Source organism: Salmo trutta, chromosome 8 (genome assembly GCF_901001165.1).
Source record: "Salmo trutta chromosome 8, fSalTru1.1, whole genome shotgun sequence".
Taxonomy (NCBI): Eukaryota; Metazoa; Chordata; class Actinopteri; order Salmoniformes; family Salmonidae; genus Salmo; species Salmo trutta.
In genome coordinates, this window is record NC_042964.1 from 50,945,946 (window position 1) to 50,972,484 (window position 26,539).

The 26,539-nt window shown below is 47.0% G+C and overlaps 1 pseudogene; it reads left to right on the forward strand.

Annotated features, from left to right (window-relative positions):
- The first annotated feature begins 771 nt into the window (after window positions 1-771).
- Window positions 772-26,539, forward strand: part of LOC115199183 (plexin-B2-like) — a 213,584-nt pseudogene continuing 187,816 nt past the window's right edge.

Here is a 26,539-nt window from a genome sequence, read left to right on the forward strand (position 1 = left end):
GTTATGGGTGTGTTGAAGCATGAATGCAGCCTGTATTAGCCTGTATCAGTTATAATTGATAAAGCAATAATGGCATTAGGCCTACTGTAACATTCCTTCGAGGCATGTTATTTACCTAATACCTCCACACGGCCCTCTAACCAAACATAGGAAACAATGTAACTATTGTCTCCAAGAGCCGTGCATTATAGGCGACTGCACAGTCAAGTAGGATTTGACCCCTGAAAACCATTTTCAGAAATGTAGCTGATAGAAATGGGGACAGTCGGTCCTGTATCCAGGTTGGATTTTCATATAGCATAATATTCTCATCGACATAAAACTACAACAGATTACAATGTAGCCTAGCGCTAGCCTACAATCTTCCAGTTTATTCTGGAATTGTTCAGCAGTGTTCAGACAGCTGCGCTTTCATTTCGAACAGCGCTGCTCGCGGGGCTTCCAGTGGGTATTTCTTGTCTCCAGTGAAAAGAAGAGGGTGGAGGGCTACATTGGTTTTCTCAGACTTTCAGGACAGTTTGCAGAGTCTCTCCCCGTCTTGTGAGTAAATTGATCCGTACAGGCTCGGTCTATTGTGGGGAGGAGAGAGAGAGAGAGAGAGAGAGAGGAGGGAGGGAGGAGAGAGAGAGAGAGAGAGAGAGAGAGGGGGGGGGAGGAGAGAGAGAGAGAGAGGGAGGAGAGAGAGAGAGAGAGAGAGAGGGAGGGAGGAGAGAGAGAGAGAGGGAGAGGGGGAGGAGAGAGAGAGAGAGAGAGAATACTCCATCCCTCTTTTTATTGGGCGCTGCCACTGAAAAGAAGAGGGTGGAGGGCTCGGTTGTTTTTCTCCGGCTTCACGATAGTTTGCAGTCTCTCCCCGTCTTGTGTGTAAACTGATACATACAGGCTCCGTGTATTGTCGTGGGAGAGAGAGAGGGAGAGGAGAGAGAGAGAGAGAGAGAGAGAGGGAGGAGTGAGAGAAGATACTCCATCTCTCTTTTTCTTGGCCGCTGTACCGCGGGCGCTTACAGTTCAACGTGCAGTTTCTTGCCAGTTCATGAGGGCGGACTTAATCCAAAAGTGTGTTCGTCTTTGAATCTGAAACACATCTGAATTAATTCCGTGTTTACGTTTTCTTGGGCGTGAAGAAAAGTCGCTTGTCGTGGGGAAAGTGCCAAACTTCCATACCGTGTCACGTTTCCCGGGATTTAGAGCGTCGTTGCTCGCGCGCTCCGTTCAGCGTCTCACAATGTTTCCTCTCCCGGGGAAGAGCTGAACTTTTTACGGACGGTGACAACAGGACTTCGTTTGGGTTGTAAAAACAGAGGAGACGAACCATTAGGACAGCGAGTTCGTGTTCAACTACCGGTTCCTGAGGTAAGCGTGTATTTTAACTTGTCAGCGGCTGAGTTTGGTTAAGAATGATGTGAAGGAAACGACACAGATTGTTGGTCTGGCTCTATAACATTGGTATAACAACGAGCCACCATATGCTTGGTAGAAACGTCTTCTCTCCTTACAACTGGGGAGCGAGTCAAGGAAAAGGCATAGAGGCCTAGTGTGTAGTGTTAATTCTGTAATAAATAGCGTGAGTTCCAGCCCTAAGCAATAGAACAAATCTCAGAGCTCCTCGTTAACCAGTCACGCGGCTACAATGTTGCGTGGTAATGATACAGTAGGCTGCTGTTGCACGGTTTGTAGGTGAAACTAGTTTACTAACGTTTGATGCGTTTGCTATGTGTATTGCAGTGGGATGTTATCATGAAAACGACTGCATGATTTTCAAACATTGACCTCGGTGTTTGGGAGCTCTTCAAAACAGGCCAACAATTTGCATGTCACTCGTTGGGAGATGTGCTCGACAGATTTGTGAAACGACAAGGCTTTTACTCCATAGCCTACCTAATGGGGATCCTAATAAATACCGACCTACAGCATCTCATCCTACAAACAGACTTCAGGAGAAACTATTCCCCAGGCAACATGTATGTATTCAGCCATGTTGGCTGTAGGCTAACGTGTTACCTGGTCCCTGCCTGGTGTGAACTGATCTGGATTTCCCAATGTTCCAGGCATCACTTCCACCATTGCATCTGTCAACTGAACACATGCATTTAGGTATAATTAAGCCTGCAATTGAAGCCTGCATGCCATTGTCAATGGACATACATTGGCTACTTGAATAGCCATTCCAACAAGTAGGTGACTTGTAAGAGCACTGGCCCATCTCATTCCCATATCCCATCTAATGCTGAATGCAGTTGAGCTTTGGGCTTTGAACCCCGTGTAGAGAAAGCCGAGTCAGTCACCACATGCTGTAGTGGTTCAGACCCAGAACAGGAAGAGCCCCTGCCCCCTCAAGGTCAAAAGGAGAGGGCCAAAAACAGAGGGAGCATTTCCCCTCCTCTCTCTGGGACTCTTTCTTTCTTTCTCTCTCTCTGTGTGTGTGTGTGTGTGTGTGTGTGTGTGTGTGTCTGAGACTGACCATGAGTAATAGGCCTGTTTGTTTGTCTTTCATGCAGAACATGGACACAGTATACACTGACGCTATTGATTCATGTTTCCTGCTCAAACCCGTGTGCGTTGTCCGTAACCCTCTGTCCCTAGAACGGAACAGCCCCCCCCCTTCTGTAGTCACTGGACCTGCCTTGTTGAGAGTCAACATTTGTATGTGTTCTTTCTCTCCCTCTATCCCTTCTCTCTCCTCTATCCCTTCTCTCTCCTCCATCCCTTCTCCTCTCTCCCCCATAAAGAGTAATCTCTGTCATAAGAGACTGTATAAGTTTGTTTCACCCCCCTCATAGGGATTAACGTTAAATGAACATTTCCATTATTGAAGAGACAGATTTTGGTGTGTGGAGAATCTTGGATGGTCTCCCCAAACACAACCATCTGCTTACTGGACACCCACACAGAGCCAGGTGCTGTTTCCTTCCACCATGTCCATGCATCATTATCTGAGTCTCACACACATACTGGAAGTGGACAACATGCCGTGTGTTGATTTTCCTTGCCTGTGGGCTCAAATCACTGCAACACCATTCCCTCTTCAGAAACTCCCTGTCAGTGAACATGGCCATTGCTCCTAATGTTCAGGCAGACTAATAGCTCTCCACGAGGGTTAATTTGGGGTCATGTCTCTCATCTGTAGAGGACCACTTGGTAGACAATTCAGAATAATGATTTGTGGAACAAAGACCAGTGTCTGTCTGCTTAAGAACGTGTGGTAGAGAAGAGAACACAATTGATGAAAACAACCCCAGCTTTCAATTTCTATAGAGGGGTTGGTTGTTTAGCAACAGAACCGACGCCTGCACAACTATGGGGCAAAACAGATGGGTTGGATTAGATTGACAACATGTAAACTATATTTAGTCTCCAGTGTTTATTGAAAACAAATACATTTGGTGAATGAGCACTTGTTGTCTCTCATATACATTGTTAAAGTTTAATTTATTGCTTTTCATTATAGTCACTTTTAATATCATATTACATTGAAGATATTCACTTTCTATCCATAGTAGATTCACATACAATACCATGGTACTTACGTACGGAGCAGCAAGATGTTCAAACCCTACATCCCAACACTCCATTCTGCCACCTCAGGTCTCTTGGCTCTCCCACCCCTATGGGAGGGCAGCTCCCGCTCAGCCCAGTCCAAGCTCTACTCTGTCCTGGCACCCCAATGATGGAACCAGCTTCCTCCTGAAGCTAGAACAACAGAGTCCCTGCCCGTCTTCCTCCTGAAGCTAGGACAACAGAGTACCTGCCCGTCTTCTGAAACCCTACCGCTTCAAATAGTATTTTAAATAATCCCACAGCACCCCTTTCAGCACCCCTTTCAGCACCCCTTTCAGCACCCCTTTCAGCACCCCTTTCAGCACCCCTTTCAGCACCCCTTTCGTGAATTTACACTTGACTTTTTCCCTGCTTACTAGCTTTGACTTTGATAGCTACTTTATTGAGGAAAATGTACTTACTATGTCTGTGATATGTGGTTGTCTCACCTAGCTATTTTAAGATGGAGGCACTAAGTCGCTCTGGATAATGGCATCTGCTAAATGACTAAAATGTAAATGTAGGGTGGGTTTGGGTAAAGTGGGACACCTGGTGAAGTGGGCAGTTAAGGACGGGTAGTTCTTACAGGTACGTTCAGGTGAACAGTACTGGTCTGAAAGGTAAAGGTTTAGAGGGTTGTTTAGTGCCGCTTGTACGTCCGTGTGTGTAATGAAGCATTAGCTTTTTGTCCATTAGTGACTGGCAGTGTGTGTCATCTGTACTTGGGCTTCAGACGCTGGAGTCCAAAGGTTGTTTGCTGTGGAGAAACGGGGCGTGTCTGCATGTATGTGTTTGTACTTGACTCATCAGACCACTGAACATGTTCATTCCAGTCTGTTTGCTCACCAAGTCAACCTGAGAAGGTCCGTAGTCTCCCCACCTGACGGTTTCACTTTCCATTTCCTATAAAGTCCTGTACTTACTGTCAGTCCTCCTGGGTAACACCAGATGCATGATGTTTTATTTCTGTCAGTCCTCCTGGATGACACCAGATTCTTTATTACTGTCAGTCCTCCTGGACGACACCAGATTCTTTATTACTGTCAGTCCTCCTGGACGACACCAGGTGCTTCATGTTCTGCTGTTGCTAAGTCGAGTTTATTCCTCCTGTGTTACTCCAGTTGTATTCAGTGCATGTGATGAATAAGATTGGATTGACAGTATGGTGAATCATTTAGTTCCTCAGTTCTCTACCAGTAGACTTTGGAATATCCCCACCTGAACTTTTCAGTTTCCATTTTCTGTCCTACATTTACTGTCAATCCTGGAAATTCCTAAATTCCAGGACACAGTTTAAGCTCTGCCATGGAAGACGGTAAATTGATGGTGACTCATTTACTTGTTTTGGTGTGTGGAGGGTTACTGTAAATGTTACCCTTGTCCTTACATGTTCATATGTTTTGGGCTCCTGAGTTGCGCAGTGGTCTAGGGCACTGCATCTCAGTGCTAGAGGCATCACTACAGACCCTGGTTTGATTCCAGGCTCTATCACAACTGGCCGTGATTGGTAGTCCCATAGGGCGGCGCACAATTGCCCCAGTGTCATCCGGGTTAGAGTTAGGCTGTCATTGTAAATAAGAATTTGTTCTTAACTTACTTGCCTAGTTAAATATATAACATTCATGAAGTAGGCTACTTTGTGTTTCTTGTTTTTCTCTTGCTTCACCTTTTATATGGGGCAGTTAGTTATGTTGCCATGCTACTGTCACTGCACTGCTACTCAGTGTTTGATGTTGGTGGGCTTGGGCCATGGTCACTACTGTCCTGTATGGTTTGTGTCCGTGTATCGATTCTTTCCCTTGGTGACCAAGCTGTGGTATGTTGTGACAGTCCTAATGTCACGCTATAGCTTGGTGGCAGATTTGAGAAGTGACTCAGTATATTGGTGCCCTGTCTGTGTAGTGACCTCACAAAAAGGATGTTACCGGTCAGCAGGTGTCCCGGTGTGTGTCAACGTTGGGTCTGAGGTGAGATCACACCTGTAGGGGGACAGCTGCTCCAGCACACTGGGGGTTCTCTCTCCTGCTGGTGTCAACTCACCCACACATAGACATAGAGACGGGATGTCGTAGGCCTCTCCAGACAGCGGACTTCTTGGAGACGGGATGTCGTAGGCCTCTCCAGACGGCGGACTTCTTGGAGACGGGATGTCGTAGGCCTCTCCAGACAGCGGACTTCTTGGAGACGGGATGTCGTAGGCCTCTCCAGACAGCCGACTTCTTGGAGACGGGATGTCGTAGGCCTCTCCAGACAGCCGACTTCTTGGAGACGGGATGTCGTAGGCCTCTCCAGACAGCCGACTTCTTGGAGACGGGATGTCGTAGGCCTCTCCAGACAGCCGACTTCTTGGAGACGGGATGTCGTAGGCATCTCCAGACAGCGGAGTTCTTGGAGATGGGATGTCGTAGGCCTCTCCAGACAGCCGACTTCTTGGAGACGGGATGTCGTAGGCCTCTCCAGACAGCCGACTTCTTGGAGACGGGATGTCGTAGGCCTCTCAAGACAGCCGACTTCTTGGAGACGGGATGTCGTAGGCCTCTCCAGACAGCCGACTTCTTGGAGACGGGATGTCGTAGGCCTCTCCAGACAGCCGACTTCTTGGAGACAGGCGTGGGTGTACTACAGACTGTAGACTCGGGAGTGTCACGTTCAGCTTTCCGAAACACAGGGGCGTTCTCTGATCCCCTGTCTGTTCTGTCTTCTATATCCATATGGAGAGTAGAGTTCTCTGATCCCCTGTCTGTTCTGTCTTCTATATCCATATGGAGAGTAGAGTTCTCTGATCCCCTGTCTGTTCTGTCTTCTATATCCATATGGAGAGTAGAGTTCTCTGATCCCCTGTCTGTTCTGTCTTCTATATCCATATGGAGAGTAGAGTTCTCTGGTCCCTGTCTTCTGTTTCAATATGCACAGAGTTGTGTGGACTAGCTAACGTTCCTGGCAGGTTTTGCAAGGTTCTCTTCCCTTCTTGTTTGTGTTTTTCTGGATGTTTGGAGCAGACAACATGGCATGTGGTCCTGAAGAATGAGAGGCAGAGCAGAGGTTGGGCCGTTTCCTGTTTAAGACTCTGGTGATGTTAGTCAAGTGCTTCCCATCTGACGTCTTCAAAGCTCTGCTGCATGTTCTGCTCTGGTTCCCCAGTCCTGGTAGAAGGGAGCAGCAGAGAGACGGCTGGGTGGCCCTGGTAGAAGGGAGCAGCAGAGAGACGGCTGGGTGGCGCTGGTAGAAGGGAGCAGCAGAGAGACGGCTGGGTGGCGCTGGTAGAAAGGAGCAGCAGAGAGACGGCTGGTTGGCCCTGGTAGAAGGGAGCAGCAGAGAGACGGCTGGTTGGCCCTGGTAGAAGGGAGCAGCAGAGAGACGGCTGGGTGGCCCTGGTAGAAGGGAGCAGCAGAGAGACGGCTGGGTGGCCCTGGTAGAAGGGAGCAGCAGAGAGACGGCTGGGTGGCCCTGGTAGAAGGGAGCAGCAGAGAGACGGCTGGGTGGCGCTGGTAGAAGGGAGCAGAAGAGAGACGGCTGGGTGGCGCTGGGAAGGAACAGGAAGATAAGAGCAGGGTAGAACAACACTTTTTCATTCCTCAGAGTGAAGGAAGAGCGGAATAGTTTGTTTATACTCTGAGCTAGATCAAGTCTCTGGGAGGGGAGAAATCAAAAGACAAAATCAAGGCTTTGCTTTGTTTAAATATGCAGTGGAGAAATGCAGGTACACACACACACACACTGACAGATGGCTGATATACGAGAGCCGCCAAGTGTGGTGTGTGTGCGGGTGTTTTATTATTTTGTCAGCCGCTCACCACAGTGTGCAGGTTTTAGAGGGAGTGACTGACAAAAGCAGCTTAGCCTACCTGCTGGGGACCTTGTGTGTGTTGTCTGTGTTGGTGATATTGAACAAGAGCTCACCACTGTTTTAATCCTCCTGCATTCTGTTGGTGCTGGAATTTCATCTTTCTCTCCCCCTGAACACGATGTAATGCGCTCGTTAATCCTCAAACATTCCTCACGCGGGGCTTTAGTTTTAATTATGAGCACTGAAGTAGTGCTAACGCTGAGGTCGCTGCTGCTGCGTGCCAATAGCCTTTAGCTGTTAGAGTACAGGGTCACACGCAGTTAGAGGGTACAGGGTAACACGCGGTTAGAAAGGGTACAGGGTAACACGCGGTTAGAGAGGGTACAGGGTAACACGCGGTTAGAGAGGGTACAGGGTAACACGCGGTTAGAGAGGGTACAGGGTAACACGCGGTTAGAGAGGGTACAGGGTAACGCGCGGTTAGAGAGGGTACAGGGTAACACGCGGTTAGAGAGGGTACAGGGTAACGCGCGGTTAGAGAGGGTACAGGGTAACGCGCGGTTAGAGAGGGTACAGGGTAACGCGCGGTTAGAGAGGGTACAGGGTAACGCGCGGTTAGAGAGGGTACAGGGTAACGCGCGGTTAGAGAGGGTACAGGGTAACGCGCGGTTAGAGAGGGTACAGGGTAACACGCGGTTAGAGAGGGTACAGGGTAACACGCGGTTAGAGAGGGTACAGGGTAACATCCAGTTTTCAGTGTAAGCGGGGACATTCATCATAAAGTAGGCATGCAGGTTTGTGTGTGTGTGAAAGCTCCAGGAAAACCTGTTTAACAGGATACTAGCGTAGCTCCAGTTGTAATAACAGACTTTAGGCCATTAGGAAACCCTGTTTATCATAGCTCTTGTTGTTCTAACTGTTAAACAGGGTTTCCTATTGGCCTAAAGTCTGTTAGACTACCGTAGCTCCAGTTGTTCTAACACAGTGTAGACTAGGCCAGTAGACTATCGTAGCTCCAGTTGTTCTAACACAGTGTAGACTAGCGTAGCTCCTGTTGTTCTAACACAGTGTAGACTAGGCCAGTAGACTAGCATAGCTCCTGTTGTTCTAACACAGTGTAGACTAGGCCAGTAGACTAGCGTAGCTCCAGTTGTTCTAACACAGTGTAGACTAGGCCAGTAGACTAGCGTAGCTCCAGTTGTTCTAACACAGTGTAGACTAGCGTAGCTCCTGTTGTTCTAACACAGTGTAGACTAGGCCAGTAGACTAGCGTAGCTCCAGTTGTTCTAACAGTATAGACTAGGCCAGTAGACTATCGTAGCTCCAGTTGTTCTAACACAGTGTAGACTAGGCCAGTAGACTAGCATAGCTCCTGTTGTTCTAACACAGTGTAGACTAGGCCAGTAGACTACCGTAGCTCCAGTTGTTCTAACACAGTGTAGACTAGGCCAGTAGACTAGCGTAGCTCCAGTTGTTCTAACACAGTGTAGACTAGCGTAGCTCCTGTTGTTCTAACACAGTGTAGACTAGGCCAGTAGACTAGCGTAGCTCCTGTTGTTCTAACACAGTGTAGACTAGCATAGTTCCTGTTCTAACACAGTGTAGACTAGCGTAGCTCCAGTTGTTCTAACACAGTGTAGACTAGGCCAGTAGACTATCGTAGCTCCAGTTGTTCTAACACAGTGTAGACTAGCGTAGCTCCTGTTGTTCTAACACAGTGTAGACTAGGCCAGTAGACTAGCATAGCTCCTGTTGTTCTAACACAGTGTAGACTAGGCCAGTAGACTAGCGTAGCTCCAGTTGTTCTAACACAGTGTAGACTACCGTAGCTCCTGTTGTTCTAACACAGTGTAGACTACCGTAGCTCCTGTTGTTCTAACACAGTGTAGACTAGCGTAGCTCCTGTTGTTCTAACACAGTGTAGACTAGGCCAGTAGACTATCGTAGCTCCAGTTGTTCTAACACAGTGTAGACTAGCGTAGCTCCTGTTGTTCTAACACAGTGTAGACTAGCGTAGCTCCTGTTGTTCTAACACAGTGTAGACTAGGCCAGTAGACTAGCGTAGCTCCTGTTGTTCTAACACAGTGTAGACTAGCGTAGCTCCTGTTGTTCTAACACAGTGTAGACTAGGCCAGTAGACTATCGTAGCTCCAGTTGTTCTAACACAGTGTAGACTAGCGTAGCTCCTGTTGTTCTAACACAGTGTAGACTAGCGTAGCTCCTGTTGTTCTAACACAGTGTAGACTAGGCCAGTAGACTAGCGTAGCTCCTGTTGTTCTAACACAGTGTAGACTAGCGTAGCTCCTGTTGTTCTAACACAGTGTAGACTAGGCCAGTAGACTAACACCACATCAGTGGTGTTTTCTCACACAGTCGTGTGTGGGGTCAGCAGGTGTGAAAGGTCATGTCACTACTAGATAAAAATAACAAGTCATGTCATAACTAGGTATTAACAATGTTGAGATTGTAGCTGCCCATAGGTAGGTAACACAGTGATATGTAGCAAATGGAAGAGTCCATGGGTAGGTAACAGAGGGGGTGTAGATGATGGACTAGTCCATGGGTAGTTCACGGGGGTGTAGATAAGGAATTAGTTCACGGGGTGTAGATAATGGAATAGTCCATGGGTAGGTCACAGGGGTGTAGATAATGGAATAGTCCATGGGTACGGGAGAGATGCACACACTGTTGGTAGCAATCCATCTGATTGTATTCCTGGAGCAGGGAATATCAGCCACCACCATGAACAGTAACACACCTCTGCCCATCCCCTAGCACGCACACTGTACGCAGTTCAGTCCATATACTGACTCATCTAATGTGTTTGTACTTATACATCCATCTACATTCGGGTCTCATCCATGCTAATGGAGTATTTCTAAACGTTACTGGCTGCTCTCAGACCAGTCTACATTAAAACCTCATCCAACACGTGTGAGGCCCTGGTGTAGGAGGCCCTGGTGTAGGAGGCCCTGGTGTAGGAGGCCCTGGTGTAGGAGGCCCTGGTGTAGGAGGCCCTGGTGTAGGAGGCCCTGGTGTAGGAGGCCCTGGTGTAGGAGGCCCTGGTGTAGGAGGCCCTGGTGTAGGAGGCCCTGGTGTAGGCTACATCCTAAATGGTACCCTATTCCCTACATGGTGCACTAATGTTGACCAGAGCCCTATGGGCCCCTGTCAAAAGTAGTGCATTGAATAGGATGTCATTTTATGATGCAGCCTATATCAGGGTGTTCTATATCAGGGCCTCATTCAGTCTCAGTAATAATTAGTAATGGCTGTATCCAGACCTCATGTGGAAAGAAACCCAACAGGGCTACAGTTTACTGAAATCACTGGCCTGATTGAAGGGCACAGCATTCAACTCCTCCCTGTGCGTGTGTCTTTTTATGCACACTGTGTGTAGCCTATCTGATCCTCTCGTCTCAGTCCGTGTGCTTAATTTCCTGTTCCTGTGTTTGGCCTAGTGCCGGTTTCACTCTGCATGACATTGGCAGCCTCCTCTCCTCTCCAACCTCAAACCAAAGCTTTTTTCCAGAACTCCTTAACAACGGTCCAGCCAGCCAGGGTTCAAAGTGGGCCCTCTGAATCAGAATGCTGAGTTTAAACTAAACCAAATGTCATGCTAGCTAGCTACAGTGCCTTCAGAAAGTATTCACCCCTTGACTTTTTCTATATGTTGTTACAGCCTGAATTTAAAACAGATTAAATTGAGATTTTGTCACTGGCCTACACACAATACCCCATAATATTAAAGTGGAATTATATATTTACAAATTAATTACAAATGAAAAGCTGAAATGTCTTGAGGCAATAAGTATTCAACCACTTGTTATGGCAAGCCTAATTAAGTTCAGGAGTATAAATGTGCTACCTCTTTGGGCTAGGCGTTCACCTAGCGTCCCACCGCGCCAACATCCGGTGAAGTTGCAGAGCGCGAAATTCAAAAATACAATATTCGTAATATTAAACATTCATAACACACAAGTGTCCTACATCATTTAAAAGCTTAACTTCTTGTTAATCCATCTGCTTTGTCAGATTTCAAAAAGGCTTTACGGTGAAAGCATACCATGCGATTATCTGAGGACAGCGCCCCGTACACAAAAGCATTACATTCATTTTTCAACCAAGCAGAGTCATCACTAAACTCAGAAATGGCGATAAAATAAATCACTTACCTTTGAAGATCTTCATCTGGTTGCAATCACAAGAGTCCCAGCTACATCACAAATGGTCCTTTTGTTCGATAAAGTCCTTCTTTATATCCCAAAAAAAGTCAGTTTAGCTGGTGCGCTTGACTCAGTAATCCACCGGTTTCCCTCGTTCAAAATGCATACCAAACGAATCACAAACGTTACCAATGAACTTCTCCAAACAACTCAAACAACGTTTATAATCAATCCTCAGGTACCCTATTATGTAAATTAACTATAAAATTTAAGACGGAGAATAGTATGTCCATTACCGGAGATAAACAACGAAGTACGCACTCTCATCCACGCGCGTCATAACACTACAAGCCAAAATGGGAGCCACCTGGAAAAACTACAAATTCTAGCTAATTTTTCTAAAAACAAGCCTGAAACTCTTTCTAAAGACTGTTGACATCTAGTGGAAGCCCTAGGAACTGCAATCTGAGAGGATTTCCTTTTATTTTCCCATAGACAGTCATTATAATGGGTGGTGAGCTCAACAAAAACAAAAAATTCCAGATGGATTCTCCTCGGGTTTTCATATCAGTTCTGTTTTATAGTCAGACATTTATTTTAACAGTTTTGGAAACTTCAGAGTGTTTTCTATCCAAATGTACCAATTATATGAATAACAGGCCAATTATATGAGTACTTTGGGCACGCCTGCTCCCTGAACTTCCGAATACTGCCCCCTAGACCAAAGAGGTTTTAACAGGTCACATAAGTTGCATGGACTCACTATGTGTGCAATATTAGTGTTTAACATGATTTTTGAATGACTACCGCATTCGAGCAGTGAATTTGAATCACAGATTCAACCACAGACCAGGGAGATTTACCAATGCCTCGCAAAGAAGGGCACCTACTGGTAGATGGGTAAACCCCCCCCCCCCCCCCAAAAAACAGACATTGAATATCGCTTTGAGCATGGTGAAGTTATTAATTGCACTTTGGGTGGTGTATCAATGCACCCAGTCACTACAAAGATACAAGCTTCCTTCCTAACTTAGTTGCCGGAGAGGAAGGAAACTGCTCAGGGATTTCACCTTGAGGTCAATGGCGACTTTAAAACAATTAGAGTTTAATTGCTGCGATAGGAGAACTGCAATGTTGTTGATCCATCCTCAGTTATTTGACAATACTAACCTAATTAACAGAGTGAAAAGAAGAAAGCCCGTACAGAATACAAATATTCCAAAACATGCATCCTGTTTGCAATAAGGCACTAAAGTTATACTCCAAAAAAAATGTGGTATAGAAATTCACTTTTTGTCCTGAAATACAAATCGTTATATTTGGGACAAATCCAACACAACACATCACTGAGTACCATTCTTCATATTTTCAAGCATGGTGGTGGCAGTATCATGTTATGGGTATGCTTGTCATTGGCAAGAACTAGGGAGTTTAAGGATGAAAATAAATGGAATAGAGCTAAGCAAGGTAACATCCTAGAAAACCTGGTTGTTTGATTTCCATCAGACACTGGGATACAAATTTGCCTTTCAGCAGGACAATAACCTAAAAGCCAAATATACACAGAAGTTGCTTACCAAGATGACATTGAATGTTTGTGAGGGGCCTAGTTACAGTTTTGACTTGAAAAATCTATGGCAAGACTTGAAAATGGCTGTCTAGCAAGGATCAGCAACCAACTTGACAGAGTTTGAAGCATTGTAAAAATAATAATGTGCAAATATTGTACAATCCAGGTGAGCAAAGCTCTTAGAGACTTGCCCAGAAAGACTCACAGCTGTATTTGCTGTCAAAGGTGATTATAAGTTGTATTGTCTTGGGGCTGAATACTTATGGAATCAAGGTATATTTGAGTTTTTATTTGTCATGATTTTTTTTCTCCCCCCACCAATGTTCACATTTTTCTTCCACATATAATAGAGTATTATTCTGTGTAGATCGTTGAGAGAAATTACAATAAAATCTATTTTAATCCCACCTTGTAACGCAACAAAATGTGGAAAAAGTCAAGGTGTGAATACTTCCTGAAGGAACTGTATGACCTCACACACTGCCTCTTACCACGCTCTTCAAACTCCTACTAACAGACTGCTGTGTGTGTGTCAATGTAAATCTAATCACAAGGAGATGGCGTTGCACCGCACACATTTGAATCTATGTATATATGCTTCAGGATTGGCAGTGTAGTTTGCAAGGGTGGACGGTTGTTTACATGCCGGCTTGGTTTACGTGTTAGATGATCACAACATTACTGTAGTTTAATTACAGAGCCTGACTGGTAGGAAAAATGGCTGTGGTTGAAGCTGGAGAGACTAAATAACTTTGTTCTAGAAACTCTCTTGGTTGGTCTGTCTGTCTCTGTGTTTCTCTCTGTCTCTCTCTGCGTCCTCTTGGACTTGGCACACCCTACACCACAGTTATCATGTTTACAGCAAACACCCAGCCAAACTGGATCACAACCCTCCTCCCTCTCTCAAACTTCCTATTTTTCCCCTCTGCTCTCTTTCCAGCTATGTGCTGGAGGAGGTTCTAGCTAGTCCACTGACGCAGGGAAATTAGGCTTGCTTTATTAATGAACTATGTACTAAAACTGATAACAAACACTTGGTTGGTAATTCTTTATCATATCTGCTTATATTATTTATAAGGCATTAAAGTTATATTATGTAAAAATCGCTCCACCATTTCCTGGTTGCTAAAATTATAACATTTGCCTAATTTCAGTTTGTGACAAAACAAGCAAGTATAGTGTAGCGAGTCATTAAACCACTGTGAAATATATTTTCCATAACCAAAAATGTTGTGTTTTCAGCAGTTTGAAGCTGGTGTACAAAACCAAAAGTAAAAGACACAAAAACTATTCTTAAGAATGCTTAGCATAGCATGCTTAGACTTGCTTTCAAAGAGTGACAGATCTATTAAACACTTTTCTATGTGATTTTGGTTGGGTTGCATAAAAAGGTACATATTGCAGCTTTAAGATGAAGTAACAATCTGCCCATTAGTCATTTAATCATTATGCCTACCAAACCTCCATTATAGCTCCCTCACTGGCAGATATATATATATATATATATATATATATATATATAGCATTACCTACTCAGAGTAGTGTGAACATTCACTCTGCTCTGCTATCCGTTTCTAGACTGTTCTAGCAGCAGACCTGTGCTGTTCTATAATCAGTTTGGTATTTCCTGCTCCCTGTGCCTGCTGCCTTTCTCCTCACATTACAGTGAACTGAGATCAGTGGAGCTGGAGGTGTTTTCTGGAATGTTACTCCATCCCTCTTTATTTATCTATTTTTCTCCACATCTCGCTCTCTTTTTGTTCCCCCTCTCTTTTTCCTTTATTTCCTGCCATGATTGGAGCGATTTGTTTTCTCCATGACGATGGCAGTGTGTGTACTGTATGTAGTGGATGCCTCGCGGCCCTCATTGTAAATTCCCGCCACTATTATGTATTATGAGGGCAGTTAGTCATATGGAATTGGTTTATTTCCACGGTAATGGAAACTCTGTGCTTTCAGCCAAACTCACACTTCAATCTCTATTCAATTAAATCTCTCGCTCGCTAACCTTCTTTCTCCCAACCCTCTCTCTCTTTCTCCCAACCCTCTCTCTCTTTCTCACACACCTCTCTGCTCTTACAAACATGCTGCCTCTCCCCAGAAATGAATGAATAAAACAAGTGGTATGTCATTCAGGTAGAGGGATAGTTTTAGCTCTCTGATTGAACGCTTGGTGAACTGATTTTCAATGACCAGAAGCAGAACTCAGCATGTCCTCTGGGTCTCTGAAAGTGTGTGGGTTGTGGTGAAGGTGGTTTAGGCTAACACTGCTGCCCTGGGGATGTATGGACCTCGGACAAACGGAGGCAGGATATTACCAGGCTGGAACAAATAATCAACCCCCCCCACACACACACACACACACACACACACACACGCGCACGTACGCACGCACGCACGCGCGCGCGCTCTTACAGTACATTCCGTCCCTGGCTTGTGTCAGTGTTTGGTCATTTCACCACAGTCTGCTGAAATGACCCCGGTTCCATTTAGTCCTATCAGACTGTGAACAGCGACCAGCAGCATTCCACTGTGATAAGACCAGCAGCCCAGCCGTCACTCCTCATCCACTGCCCTGTCTCTGTCTGGGTGGGAAGGAGGGGAGATAGTGGCTGAGGTGTGTTCAGCCCAGAGGGGGGACGGAGGTGGACTGAGGGGGGACGGAGGTGGACTGAGGGGGGACGGAGGTGGACTGAGGGGGGACGGAGGTGGACTGAGGGGGGACGGAGGTGGACTGAGGGGGGACGGAGGTGGACTGAGGGGGGACGGAGGTGGACTGAGGGGGGACGGAGGTGGACTGAGGGGGGACGGAGGTGGACTGAGGGGGGACGGAGATGAGGTGGACTGAGGGGGGACGGAGGTGGACTGAGGTATGAGGGCCGGAGGGCAATGAGTTTATGAAGGTTGTTGCCCTGTCCCTGGAAAGCCTTGCTTATTTGTTTAGGGAAATATTTCACTTTGACATAGCCTATCCACTTCCCCTCTCACTCACTCACGTGCTCCATCCATCCATCCATAACAACCCTATTTATCAGGTGATCAATAAAGTAATGCTGGTCATGATGAGTGGTGGTTGAAGCCAATCTCAGCTGTCCCTCCTGTCTGTCCCTTCTAACAAGGGACCTGCTGCCTGCCACTGTCTTTCAGCTGTGGGGTGTGTGTGTGTGTGTGTGTGTGTGTGTTCGGGATGACACCATAATGATGTTTTTTTCCATCATTAGATCTGTTTTCCTAAAAAGTTAAATCTGCTTGGTGTTTTGTTTCCTAGCCTTGATACTAAGGAGTACACACACACACACACACACACAGACAGCGCTGCTCACGGTCACTTCCCAAGGACGCAGCAGCGGCAGACTCACACTCCACTACAGCTGTGATTCATCTCTGTCTACAGTTATCCATTCTCATTTACATCTCAACAGTCATGTGTTTGTTAACAGATCTCCTCTGGTAGTCTCATCTCAACAGTCATGTGTTTGTTAACAGATCTCCTCTGGTAGTCTCATCTCAACAGTCATATGTTTGTTAACAGATCTCCTCTGGCAGTCTCATCTCATCCAAGACCAAATCCACTGTAAATCTGTTACCCAGAGGACGAGGAGGAAGGTTTGCTCCTGCTTCCCCTCCTACCTCTCCCATTATGTCTACTAGTTATACTCCATCTGGCTGAATAGAAATGCTGTACAGCATGTGTTCTACCACAGCCTGATTATACAAGCCAGGGACGGAGGGGTTAAGTTGTTCTGACTGTGGGAGGCTCCTCTGGATTTATCTGTGAAAGAGGAAGAATAGGGTGGTAAGTGAGGGCCCCAGGCCTGTATCAGAGGGAGGGAGGAGAGGAAAGACGAGAGAGTGTGGATGAGGAAAGGAATGTGAGGGTGCATTGTCTGTAGTCATCAGAGAGGACCTGCTGACTGTTCCTGCTGACTGTTCCTGCTGACTGTTCCTGCTGACTGTTCCTGCTGACTGGTGGAGGAGTGATTTGCAGAGGTAGCTGTGCTCTGTCGGTTCCATTAAACATGCTGTCCTCGCTCTCCTCTCCTCCATCCATCCATCCATCCATCCATCCATCCAACCTCACACAAACAGGGCAAAGCTTATGACATCACTTGGAATCTAAAGACTGTTGGGCCGATTCTTCTCTTTTGCTCGGCTGGTGTTTTTCTAAAGTTCTGGGTTTCTTTCGCTGTGCCGGCTGGCTCAGTGTGTACACGCACGCACACTGTCCTCCTCATTTGACATTTACCCACAATCCTCTCCTCTCCTGATCCTCTCCTCTGTGGCCAGCAGGTTGCAGAGTAAAATGAAATGACATTCCATGTTAGATTTGATCACCACTATACTGTGGAAGATACACTGTGTGTCTCTGGCTGGTCCCTGACTGAAAATACACTCAGGTTATTAGGTACATCCATCTAGTACCAGGTCCGACCTCCCTTTGCCTCCAGAACTGCCTGAATTCTTCTGGGCATGGCTTCTATAAGGTGTGGAGCGTTCCACAGGGGTGTTGGTCCATGCTGATGCGATGGCATCACACAGTTGCAGCGGATTGGAAGGTGGTACATTCATGCTGCCAGCAGCCCGTTCCATCTCATCCATGTTCAGATACGATGTGGCGTTCAGTTGTTGCTCAGTTGGTATCAAGGTACCTAACTTGTGCCAGGAAAACATTCCCCACACCATTACACCACCGCCACCAGCCTGAACTGTTGACACCAGGCAGGATGGGTCCATGGACTCCTGCTGTTGACGCCAAATCCTGACTCTGCCGTCAGCATGATGCGACAGGAACCGGGATTGTCAGACCTGGCAGAGTTTTCCACTCCTCAGTTGTCCAGGCTTGGTGATGGTGTTCCCACTGGAGCCGCTTCTTCTGGTTTTTATCTGATTGGAGTGGAACCTGGTCTGGTCGTCTGCTGCAACAGCCCAGCCGGGATGAGGACCGACCAGTTGTTCGTTCCGAGATGCTGTTCTGCACACTACTGTTGTACTGCACCGTTTTTTTTGTCTGTCTGGCCTGTCTGTCTGGCCTGCCTGTTTGTTTGCATGATTCTTGCCATTCTCCTTCGACCTCTCTCATCAACGAGCTGTTTTCACCCACAGGACTGCCGCTGACTGGATGGTTTCTGTTTGTCACACCATTCTCAGTAAACCGTAGACACGGTCGTGCGTGAAAAGCTCCGAAGGGCAGCTGGATCTGGCACGCCTGGCACCGACGATCATACCATGCTTAGGTCCCTTGTTTTTGCCCAATGTAACATTCAATAGAACAGTAACTGAATGTCTCGATTCCTGTATGCCTGCTTTATAAGCCACGTGTCTGTCTGTCGGAACTATCATTTTTGTGAACAGGGTGGTGTACCTATTAAACTGTCCGGTGAGTGTATATTGTGGTGTTCCAAGTTTGTTTTGGTTGGTAATTAGCAGAAGCAGGATGGTGAGTGACAGTCTTAGAGGCTGAAGATTAAAGTAGTGGATACTTCCCTGTTACTGTCGCTCTCTCTTTCTCTCTCTGTGTGCTATTGGCAGATAAGGCCTACTGCTTAATTGGAATCTATTTTGTTTGTCATAAAATTGGGAGACGAGTGAAGGATTGCTTGTCATAGACCAGCGTGTGAATCTGCATCTCTCCCTGTTAGAGGGATGGACTAAGCGGCTAATCAAGGAGGACTTTGAATTAATTATGCTACTTGAGGGTGTCAGTTATGCTGTGGCATCGTGGCGTTTTTATCGACGGGCCGTGTCACTGAAAGGTGTGTGTGGTGTCACTGAGAGACAGCACGTTGACTGATGGAATGAGGGTTAATTAACTGCTCTTCATTAAGACTATCAGTGAGGTGACTGATGTTACTGCTGGTCTGTTTTCTGCTTGGCTGTCCTTCACCTAATGATGAAGTGTATTAAACACAGGCTACACATCTAGCGAACAGCTGTCTGGATATGCTGCTCAAACTGATGGAATACTGTGGCCATAGTCTTCCTCTCTCAGTACCGTCAGTCCCATAACGTTGTATTGAGCACCAGGCTCCACAAGCCAAGCTGTGGACTAGTATCTCTAAGAGAACCTGACACCAGAACCGCCACACACTTCTCATTATAATCACAGTGGCTGTAGCACTCAACCATCCACTCTCTCTAGCCTCTACACACCTACTCTCTGCCCTGCTGTTCCAAATGCCACCCTATTCCCTATATAGTGCACTGCTTTTGATTAGGGCCCATAGAGTACACCCCATACTCTGTTGTTCTAGCCCCTAGACCCCCCCCCCCCCCGTACCCAATCCCATGCAGTCCACAGCGAGGCCTCTGATTGGCTGCCTTTCTCCAGTAATTGCGAGCCTGGCCTTTTAACTCTGTGGGGGGTGGGGACTGTGAGCACTACACCGTCCCTTCCTCCATTCATTTACCTTAGGAGCTCTTCAGCTGAGTGACTAGGAGTGTTACTTCAGGAGCTCTTCAGCTGAGTGACTGGAGTGTTACCTCAGGAGCTCTTCAGCTGAGTGACTGGGAGTGTTACCTCAGGAGCTTTTCAGCTTGGTGACTGGGAGTGTTACCTCAGGAGCTCTTCAGCTTGGTGACTGGGAGTGTTACCTCAGGAGCTTTTCAGCTTGGTGACTGGGAGTGTTACTTCAGGAGCTTTTCAGCTTGGTGACTGGGAGTGTTACTTCAGGAGCTCTTCAGCTGAGTGACTGGGAGTGTTACTTCAGGAGCTCTTCAGCTTGGTGACTGGGAGTGTTACTTCAGGAGCTCTTCAGCTTGGTGACTGGGAGTGTTACCTCAGGAGCTTTTCAGCTGGGTGACTGGGAGTGTTACCTCAGGAGCTCTTCAGCTGAGTGACTGGGAGTGTTACCTCAGGAGCTCTTCAGCTGAGTGACTGGGAGTGTTACCTCAGGAGCTCTTCAGCTTGGTGACTGGGAGTGTTACCTCAGGAGCTCTTCAGCTTGGTGACTGGGAGTGTTACCTCAGGAGCTCTTCAGCTTGGTGACTGGGAGTGTTACCTCAGGAGCTCTTCAGCTGAGTGACTGGGAGTGTTACCTCAGGAGCTCTTCAGCTGAGTGACTGGGAGTGTTACCTCAGGAGCTCTTCAGCTGAGTGACTGGGAGTCGTGCTGTGGCATTTCACCACCTAACGTGTAATTTTCCCTCCTGTTTTGTCCTGTTAGATGCCTCTAGAGGAGAAGAAGGCTCTAATGAATAGCTTCAGGGGGGCATGTTTGTTTTTAACTGTATTTAGCTGGAGTGGTGCTGGTCTTGTATTGGTCTCCTAGTGTGAGAGGAGTCATTCCACTTCAACAAGCACAAGACTATCGACACCCATCTCAGATTGTTCTAAAATCCTTCCTGTAGTTAGAAACAGATAAGATTAGCATTCCTGAAACATTTTGTTGAAATGTAATTTGATCTCTAATTGATTTCACCCAAATTAGATTACTTTTTTTTTTTTAAACAGGATAACTTTAGTACCTAACATCGAATTTTGACCATAATCCTTCCTAACAATGAGTAAGACCTGAGGAATCCAATAAAATGATTAATAGCCACCCAAAGACTCCCCCACACCCCACTCCAATCCCACCCCAACAACCAGTATATAGTATCAGTTTACTGTCTGACAATCAGTATGGAGCTGCTGGTTTGAGTATTGATTCTTCAACCTTTTGTAATCTATTCCCAGTAAATCTTCGTTCCCCCCGTTTAGAGAAATTCGCCATTGATGTGTGAAAGTACCAAGTTTAGCCCACTAGATGCCGCTGTTCCTGCTACTGCCACCACACCCTTTTATCCATGTTGCTGGTCTCTTGTGTTTATTAAATGGATTACAACATTTTCTTTGCAACTTTGGGTAGAAAATCAATAGCTTTTGCTTGTTATAAAAATAAATGGACTGACAAATTCAGACAGTCAACTCATACTATATATTTGTTATCAGGGTGGGATTCGCTATTGATCGTTTATTCCTCATGTCTTACTCATTGTTAGGAATAATTATGGTCCAAATCAGATGCTAGGTACTATATTTATTGAAGATTCTGTAAATTTAAAATGGCCTATTTGGATGCAGTCAATTAGCTTAATTTCTCAAAGATCAAATTATATTTCAACAAAATGTTTTCAGGAATGGTGGTTGACATGGCTTGCTGAAATGACATGGAATGACCCAGAGACTAGTGCTAGCAGATCTTCAGTAGAAGCATGTGACGACTTGCCCCTGTTACACTACATTACAGAGAGTGTTAGGCTTGCCCCCGTTACCCTACATTACAGAGAGTGTTAGGCTTGCCCCGGTTACCCTACATTACAGAGAGTGTTAGGCTTGCCCCGGTTACCCTACATTACAGAGAGTGTTAGGCTTGCCCCCGTTACCCTACATTACAGAGAGTGTTAGGCTTGCCCCGGTTACCCTACATTACAGAGAGTGTTAGGCTTACCCCCCGTTACCCCCTACATTACAGAGAGTGTTAGGCTTGCCCCGGTTACCCTACATTACAGAGAGTGTTAGGCTTGCCCCGGTTACCCTACATTACAGAGAGTGTTAGGCTTGCCCCGGTTACCCTACATTACAGAGAGTGTTAGGCTTACCCCCGTTACCCTACATTACAGAGAGTGTTAGGCTTACCCCCGTTACCCTACATTACAGAGAGTGTTAGGCTTACCCCCGTTACCCTACATTACAGAGAGTGTTAGGCTTGCCCCCGTTACCCTACATTACAGAGAGTGTTAGGCTTACCCCCGTTACCCTACATTACAGAGAGTGTTAGGCTTGCCCCCGTTACCCTACATTACAGAGAGTGTTAGGCTTGCCCCCGTTACCCTACATTACAGAGAGTGTTAGGCTTGCCCCCGTTACCCTACATTACAGAGAGTGTTAGGCTTGCCCCCGTTACCCTACATTACAGAGAGTGTTAGGCTTGCCCCCGTTACCCTACATTACAGAGAGTGTTAGGCTTGCCCCCGTTACCCTACATTACAGAGAGTGTTAGGCTTGCCAGCAGCACATCCTACCTTAACCAGATCTGCTGACATCAGACAGACCGACAATCATCCAACCCGTCTCTGTCATTCCCTCTGAGCAGGAATAACGAACACATTCATCTGACACACACACACACACACACACACACACACACACACACACATACACCCTGTGTTTCTGTCATGACCCCATGCTGAGGGCTGTCATTCTCTGGGTTGTATTTGAAGAGTCTTTCTTCTGACTGAGTCTTGTTGGCTCTGTCCTCTTCGTCAAGTGATGATTGTCCCTGATTGCTGCACAGCGGTGGGTGTGACTGACTGACTGATTGATATCTCATCTTCCCAGAACCCACTCAAACCCCCATAAGTGAGGGGTGCGTCAATTAGAAATATGGTGGTTAACTTCTCTGTGTGGTCCAGGGCTTTTCTGTCTATGTAAACTCATTTCTGTATGGCTGATCACGATCTGTGTATAAAATATGCTTTTCCCCTGAGTACACAGTGCATCATCTGCAACAATGACTAACTAATGTGTGATTTTAAAATGGAACATTTCCTTTTCAGTTGTGGTCATGCACTCATGTCCAGATCACATGATTGTTCTTTCAAATAATGTTTGTCAAATGAAGGTCATGTACTGTAGTTAAGAGAATTGTCTGTGTGTTGATGGGTTCTGACTTCAAAACATGAAAATATGAAATATCCATATTCATGTCACTGAGGGAGAGAGGGGAATGTAGAATGTTTACATTGTCAGAATGTTATTAGACATCAAGGATCCTGTGGGGAGGAGTGAGGAATTTGGGGCTGAAGTCAGGTCAGATGATGTGAGGAAGAACCGATCAGTAAAGTTCTGTCTAACAGCAGAGGTGGATTGGCTGTTCAGATGTGTGAGGAGGAGACTGGGCAGAGGAGGAAGGGTTAAATACCAGTGTGAAGATTTCTTGGTCTGTTCAGCTGTCTGACCCTTTGGGTGAATAAACATGGTTTGAGCTTTACTGATCGTTTGTGAGTTTTTACTCTTTATTTAGAACCGAACTCTGTGTGTGTGTGTCCGTGCAGCTACAGCTGTGAGTTTTTAATGTGCATTTGACCTGGATTAAACATTCCCCACCTGACACCCAGACACAGGGTATGGTGCCAGGGACGTAGTCTCTGGCCAGGACCACAACCAGCCTGTGCCAGTACACACGCATGCATGGTATTTGTACCCCTGTATAGTGGATGGCTGGACACCGGGCAAGATGCCAATAGCATTACAGGTCTATGGGCAGGGCCAATGCCAGCCCCATGTCCTCTGGCTGGCTGGAGCCTGGCTACTGTCATTACACAGAGGATCAAGGGTCAATTCCATGTCAGTGCAATTAATTGGAATTTGGAAAGTGGGATTTAAATGAACTGAATTGATTGAACTGAAATGGAATTGAAACATGTAGACTCTAGAGTAGTGTTAATCAGTCTCAGGTCCGTGGACCTACGCCGGTCTTACTGTACCTGGTTAACTGACTAATTTGGTCAGGGTCAATTCAAAGGTAACAGAGTGTTAACTCAGATTTTTCACTTTAAAATGTATGTTAAACAAAAGCCAATGATTGCAAAGTTTAACAAACCATACAACTTTATGCAATCAATCACATGTATTTATAAAGCCCTTCAGCTGATGTCACAAAGTGCTGTACAGAAACCCAGCCTAAAATCCCAAACAGCAAGCAATGCAGATGTAGAAGCATGGTGGCTATGAAAAACTCCCTAGAAAGGCCAGAACCTAGGAAGAAACCTAGAGAGGAACCAGGCTATGAGGGGTGGCCAGTCCTCTTCTGGCTGTGCCGGGTGGAGATTATAACAGAACATGGCCAAGATGTTCAAATGTTCATAGATGACCAGCAGGGTCAAATAATAATAATCACAGTGGTTGTAGAGGGTGCAACAGGTCAGCACCTCAGGAGTAAATGTCAGTTGGCTTTTCATAGCTGATCAGCTATCTCTACCGCTCCTGCTGTCTCCAGAGAGTTGGAAACAGCAGGTCTGGGACAGGTAGCACGTCCGGTGAACTGGTCAGGGTTCCATAGCCGCAGGCAGAACAGTTGAAATTGGAGCAGCAGCATGACCAGGTGGACTGGGGACAGCAAGGAGTCATCAGGCCAGGTAGTCCTGAGGCATGGTCCTAGGGCTGAAAGAGAGAGATTTACAAATACACCGTACAGATGTAAAGTTTGGTAACAGAATGACGCCACCAACAGCACAAGAGTTTTTGTAAAATTTTCTGCAAACATTTTTCAACGTAGTCCTTGTGCATAGTTGTATGGTTTGTATGGTTAAACTTTGCAATCGTTGGTTTTTGTCTGGCATATATTTTAACGTTGCCGTGCACCTGCAACAAGATTGCTCAGATGTGCGAGTGCCTTTTGAATTTTATATATTTTAACGTGAAAAATGTGGGTTTTAGCATCACAGTTACCATGGAATTGCCTTCAGTTCCACAGGGCTGTACAGTTTCCCATTCCACAACAGAGACAGAGACAGTTCATCCAGCTGAATGTTATGGTTCTACAGGGCTGTACAGTTTCCCATTCCACAACAGAGACAGAGACAGCTCATCCAGCTACATGACTAATTCTTCTAATCTCAGTAATAATGAGATAATATATGCTGGTTCTCTCTCCTTAATGATGTGTGAGGAAGGATTAGGTTCCACACACTGTTACACACTGCCACCCGACTTCCTGCTTGTGTGGCCAAGCATGTGACCATTATTTTCCATGTTCAGTTGTGTGTGTGTGTGTGTGTGTGTGTGTGTGTGTGTGTGTGTGTGTAAATATGCGGTCAGGCTCAGCTGAGGGTTCTTATAAGGACCTGCCGGGTAGTTCTGGGGTCAGTGAGCATGGGAGTGGAAACGAGGGATTGGTGGTTATCTAAACAAACCAGTGTCTGAACCAGGGGACGACAGAGGAGAAAAAAGACCAGGGACAGTAGTTAGCTGTTAATCACCAGCCCAGTGTGTCCAAGGAGTGTGTGTTTCTCTGTCAGGCCCCAACAGAGGCGCTGTGTCCTAGTCCTGTCTGTCTGTGAGCGCTGTGCTGTAACAGGCTATAACGCAGTCATTTGTTTTTAGCCAGCCAGCCAGTGGACCCGAGCAGGAATGTGAAGCTTTTAATAAGTTTAACATTGAGAGGGGGAGAGGGTAAAATAATGAACTTGATTATGGAAATGAGGTGTTTTTGACCCCCTCACACACAGACACAGCTAAAGTCTAAGGCTTGGCTATATTGTGTAGGTCTGTGAGAGGAGCTGATGGCTAACAGAGTGTGAGTACAGTATGTCTCTAGACTAGGGGAGTGGGGAGTTATGTTATGTTTTCAGTTGCCTGTCTGTTCTACTTTCTACTGGCCAAGCACATCTCTTATCTGGGTTTCTCCATAATAATGTGTTGTACTATCAACAGGCCTCCTTTCAGGAGTGTGTGTGTGTGTGTGTGTGTCTCAATGCAACTCCACAATGCCCTGAAAATTTAAAGATTAGCCATTGTGTTCTGTTTGTGTGTGGAATCTGAATCAGAACTTTGCCATGCAACAAGTGTTTACAAGGAATGAATATGTGTGGAGGGCTGTGTCGCGGTGTCACGGAGGGCGGTGTCGCGGGGGGCTGTGTCACTGGGTTGGGGGAGGGCGGTGTCGCGGAGGGCGGTGTCACGGAGGGCGGTGTCGCGGGGGGCTGTGTCACTGGGTTGGGGGAGGGCGGTGTCGCGGGGGGCTGTGTCGCGGAGGGCTGTGTCGTTGTGTCACGGAGGGCTGTGTCGCGGTGTGTGTCACTGGGTCGGGGAGGGTGGTGTCGCGGAGGGCTGTGTCGTTGTGTCACGGAGGGCTGTGTCGCGGTGTGTGTCACTGGGTCGGGGAGGGCTGTGTCGTGGAGGGCTGTGTCACTGTCGCGGAGGACTGTGTCGCGGCGGGCTGTGTCACTGTGTCGCGGAGGGCTGTGTCCCGGAGGGCTGTGTCACTGTGTCGCGGAGGGCTGTGTCACTGTGTCGCGGAGGACTGTGTCACTGTCGCGGAGGGCTGTGTCACTGTGTCGCGGAGGGCTGTATCACTGTGTCACTGTCGCGGAGGGCTGTGTCGCGGAGGGCTGTGTCGCTGTGTCGCGGAGGGCGGTGTCGTGGAGGGCTGTGTCGCGGTGTCGCGGAGGGCTGTGTCGCGGTGTCGCGGTGTCGGGGAGGGCGGTGTCGGGGAGGGCTGTGTCGCGGTGTCGGGGAGGGCTGTATCACTGTGTCACTGTCGCGGAGGGCTGTGTCACTGTCGCGGAGGGCTGTGTCGCGGAGGGCTGTGTCGCTGTGTCGCGGAGGGCTGTGTCGCTGTGTCGCGGAGGGCGGTGTCGCGGAGGGCTGTGTCGCTGTGTCGCGGAGGGCTGTGTCGCGGTGTCGCGGTGTCGGGGAGGGCTGTGTCGCGGTGTCGGGGAGGGCTGTGTCGCGGTGTCGGGGAGGGCTGTGTCGCGGTGTCGGGGAGGGCGGTGTCGC